Source organism: Oryctolagus cuniculus, chromosome 4, assembly GCF_964237555.1.
Source record: "Oryctolagus cuniculus chromosome 4, mOryCun1.1, whole genome shotgun sequence".
Taxonomy (NCBI): domain Eukaryota; kingdom Metazoa; phylum Chordata; class Mammalia; order Lagomorpha; family Leporidae; genus Oryctolagus; species Oryctolagus cuniculus.
The window spans coordinates 138,735,606-138,740,784 of NC_091435.1; positions in this window are offsets into that span (position 1 = coordinate 138,735,606).

Sequence of the window (5,179 nt, forward strand, 5' to 3'; positions counted from 1 at the left end):
TTCTCATCGTGTGCAAGGCTTATACCAAAAGCTTGAACAGAGAACTAAGAAATGAAAACTTCTCCCTGGTCACCCACAATGAGCATTCCAGGTCCGGAGGCTCCCACAGAATTGCCACCTGATTGGAACAGCTACACGGATATGCCCATGGGCACCATGAGGAAAACATAAAGTTGCTGAAGCTGAGCTGGCCATTGACTGCAGCCTAGAGCCTAGGAAACTGGAAGCAGCTGAGCTGTATTGCAAGTCCATGTCCACTTGCAAAGGAAAGGTGCCAGCATGCGGAGGGGCTTCTTTCTGACCTCCAGCCCTGGGTTGATTCTCCAAGTTCACAGGTGGCCCGAGGACCTCCTCAAAGTGAGGTCTCGACACTTCTCTCAGGGGCAGGCATTCGGCCTGGTGGTTAAGATCCTGGCTAAAGGGCCAGCACTGTGCCACAGTGCCTCCACCTGTGGTACAGGCATCCCATGAGTTCCGGTTCGAGTCCCAGCTGCTTCTCTTCTGATCTAACTCTCTGCTAATGGCCTAGGAGAGCAGCGGAGGATGGCCAAGTGCTTGAGCCCCTGCACCCAGTTGGCAGATCCAGAAAAAGCTCCTGGTTCCTGGCTTCGGATCAGCCCAGCTCCAGCTATTGCAGCCATTTGGGGAGTGAACCAGCAGATGAAAGATCTCTCTCTCTCTCTCTCTCTCTCTGTGTGTGTGTGTGCGTGTGTGCGTGTAACTCTGCCTCTCAAAATAAATAAATAAATCTTTTTTAAAAAAGTAACAAGACTCTGGCTAAGATAGCAACATCCCATATCAGAGTACCCCGGTTAGAGTTCCAGCTCCAGCTCCCAACTCTGGCTTCCTGCTGACGCCAACCCTGGGAAGCAGCAGGTGATGGCTTAAGTGAATGAGTTCCTGCCAGTCATACAGAAGACCTGGATTGAGCTTCTGGCTCCCAGCATTTGCCCAGCCCAGTCCTGGCCATTGTGCATTGTTGGTATTTGGGGAGTGAACCAGCAGATGGAGATGGGGGTATTCTCTCTCTCTCTCTCTCTCTCTCATAAAAATATAAACACTCCCCTCCCACCACTCACTGACTCCTTTTCTCCAAGGGTGCATCCTGCGGATCAGCATACTGGAAAAGCCTTGCAGCTGATATGGGGCACATTTAGGTAGGGAAGCACAGCCCACTGCAGCACACACCTTGACCCTGGGGGCCTTTCCCAGTCACTACCCCAGCTGGAAAACCCTTGCTCCAGTGCAGGTCTCCTCCATAGGAAGCCTTCCAGAAATAACTACAGGCAGAAGAAACAGCCAGTGCCCTCTGCTCATGTCTGAACCACTGAGCTAGCTTAGACTGCAGAGGTGCCAGTGCTTCTCTCATTTCTCCTGTCCCAAATGCCCTTCATTCCTCTATACCTTCTATTCTTTTTGCCATACCATTTGTCCTATTGTTTGCTTAATACTATCCTTCATTGACTCGCTGTTCAAGACCTAACCCGTATTTATCTTACATAGAAATTATAGATCAGCACCATGGAAAGCCATGATTGCATTCCAGAAATCAAAAGTAATCAAGAAATAAATATAACAAAAACAGAAGGAAGTTATTAAATTCTAGTTTGATGATGGCCTACAAAAGACTTCAACAGGTTCCCTGTTTCGTCTTACTTTGTTACCGGAGGCAGGGGTGGGGTTGGCTGCCAGAGAGTCTTAAAGACAGATTACCCCAGACTGATATTGATGACCACGTCGCATTCTCCTGAAAATTGTCTCACATACCGAGAGTAAGTGGTTGGGCTCCCGTTCTTTAAGAAACACTGTCCTGAAAAAAGACAAGGACTGTATTTTAGGGGAGATGAGAGACTCGCAGGTAGACATATTGCCACCTGAGAAATCAATCTGTACTTTTCATAGTGCCTTCATGCACGTCTTTAACACTGCTCCAGGACCTAGCCTGAGTGCCTTGCATATGGAGGCTGCTGAGCAAATATTTGTGGAGGGAATGAGTGAAGGAGCGTGTAAACATCCTGGCGGTAAAATTGATTTTGTACCTTTCTCGGTTTCACCGCTCCATTAACCTCTAGTGGGTCAGTTCAGTGTCTCCCTGATACAATACCCGTTCTAACCAATTCCTTCTGCAGTGTGGTGCTCTCCAACTACGCAATTCCAGTAGACAGCACCTGATTTGCAAGTGATTTGATTGCACTCAGTTTGGTCATTTGTGGAGGCTGAAGTGGAGTTTTTGTTTATTACTGTTCCTACCTCACGGGCCAAATCTTGCGTTTATGCTAGGTCAGGACCACATGGTTTATTGGAGCCACTAGCTGGTTCTTCTGCCTGGGCTTCGGTTTAAGGTTGTATATCTCATATTAATCCTCCAGCTGCTAGCTCCTCTGTACCTGAGGGTTTGTGTTTATAGCTGTGAGACCTACAGCAGCTTCACTCAATCTGGAGCTCTGAGCAACTTCTTTGTGCTATTTTCTCATTAATTTCATGGTAAACATTTCCATTCCTGGCTCATGAGCATTGCAAAAGATGCTAACAAACCCCACATACCTAAAAGCAGAGAGTTCTTTTTGAAATACTTGTGCAAATCATATCCACATACAGTTTGCTTTTGTTGTTAAAGTTGATAGTTAAGTAAGGACTTCCCCCTTTGCTTTGAAGTATGTCCAATCTCCTTTTCAGAGTTGTTTATAATCAGTTTCCTGAATTCAGAGCCACATGAGGACTGTATTAGTCTGCTCCAGTTGCTATAACAAGATACCTCACACAAGCAACTTCAACACAGACATTCTGGCGGCTGAGAAATCCAGCATACAAACCCCAGCTGATTCCATTCCTCGTAAGGAATGGAATCGTAAGGGTCCTCTCCTGGTTCCTAGATGGCTGCCTTCTCCTAAGTCCTCAGTGGTAAAAAGAGTTTCTCTCTCTCTCTCTCTCTCTCTCTCTCACCCTCACTCCCTCTCCCTCTCTCCCCATCTCTACTTCTCCTCCTGCCCCTATTATGAGAGCCCCACCCTCATAATTTCATCTACTTCAGTTTCCCAAAGGCCCTACCTCCAAAAGCCACTGCATGGAGGTCAGCACTGCAACATACAGAATTCAGGGGGACACAAGTCAGCCCACACCAGGCACCAAGTATGCAGTTACACCAAAGAGGGAAAATGTGTCTGGCGATTTTACTACCTTAACAGCCAAAACTTAGTAAGACTCTTATTCAACATACATTTTTTGAGAAGCTGCTAGAGGCATAGCCCCCAAATTAAATCACAAAACACAAGAACATATATCACTTTTCCACTTCAATTCTTGCTATAACCCGCTATAGGAGTGCTCACTGGTATCACCTTTCTTGGGGGCCTTTTGCTAGGACATGCCAAAACCCTTAAAAATGCTTGACCCGGAAGGTTCTGCTTCCACTAATGAGAAACTTAATTCTTCAAGAAAAGCCCAGAGAACCTCAAAAGGAAAAAGTGAAGAGGACTCACTCTTCCAGATATCAAAACTTGATAAAAGGTTCTCATAATGAAGACAATATGATACTTGCACAGGGACAGAAAAATAGACCAGGACTAGAACAGACCAGATAGCTCCATCATAGACTGAGACCTCTACACTCCTGAGTAGTAATGAAGTTGGCACCACAAAAGACTAAGGCAGAGGCAGTTTTTCCATAATTGATGGATGCAGAGTTGGGTTTCCATATAGGGGAAAGCTAATACTGGACGCCTACCTTGTGCATAAAACTCAATTCCAGCTGAAGTATAAGCCTCAATGTGAAAGGCAAAACAATAATATTTTTATACAATAACATAGAAGAAAAGCTTAATGGCCTCAATAGAGAAAAAAACTTTTTCAACAATATACGAAAGCACTAACCATGAAGATATATATTCCACACTTGATCTTAGCCAAAAAGTGGTGAAGATACATAGGACAAGAACCAATGAAGAGATATATTCATACCTAAAGGTCTACAAGATAAAGAAGTATATCTGAGAGCAAAAAAAAATTTGAGAGGCAGGCGTTGTGGCACAGCAGGTTATGCCACCAGTTGGGATGCCCACATCAGGTATCACAGGGCCAGTTCAAATCCCGGCTGCTCAGCTTCCATGCCAACCAGCTTCCTGTTAGTATATCTGGGGAGGCAGCAGGTGATGGCTCAAGTGCTTGAGTCCCTGCCACCCATGTGGGAGACTGGATGGAGTTCCCGACTCCTGGCTTCAACCTCCCAGCACTGGCTATTCTGGGTTTTAGAGGACTGAACTGACAGATAAGAAGCTGGTCTTTCTCTCTCTCTCTCTCTCTCTCTCTCTCTTCCTCTCTCTCTCTCCCTCTCTCTCTCTCTCTCTCTCCTTTTCTTGCTTTGCCTTTCCAGTAGATGAAAATAAACTTTTTAAAAAATTCCTTGCATACAAATGGGCTTCACAAAGTTCATGAAAATGCATATTATAAAAAAACATGAATTTTACAATTTTTGCACCAAAATAGACTTTCTTTTAATTCCATTTTCCATTAACTTTTTTAAGCACCCTTGGATATACCTTCATGGTTAATGCTTTCATGTATCTGACTACATTACAAATGAGTGCCTCTGCACACCCAGACACACCATAAAGAACAAGTGGAAAGACACAGAATGGTAGAGAACATTACAACACCTGGATGTGACCAAGGACTTCTATCCATGTTGCACAAAGAACTCCACAGATGGACCAGAAAACAGCAGGTGACCTAATAGGGGGAAATGCAAACGATGTGAATAGGCTCTTCAGGCAGCAAAAAGACAAAACTGCCAAAAGGCATGAAAAGGTTCTCAGTCTCATTAGTAAGCAGGAAAGTGCAATTAAAAACTACCTTGAGATATCACACATCACCACACTGCCCAAAATGTACAAAATACAGCAGTGCCTACTGTTGGTGGGGAAGGACTCTCATATACTCCTGGCAGAAATTATAAACGATTGCTACTTTGGAAAAAATGCTTTGCCTTTTTCTGACAAACTCAAAAGCTGTCATACCCTTTGGCCTACCAAGTCCCCATCTAGGGTCTATACACTGGCAAATCTGTGGGCGTGTGCAGGAGACAGAGACAAAGGTCTTCCGACAATGTCCACAAAACCCAAAACTACAAAGCAGATAAGCACACTGTGCAGTCAAACAATGGAAGGTGGACTGAAAAAGAATG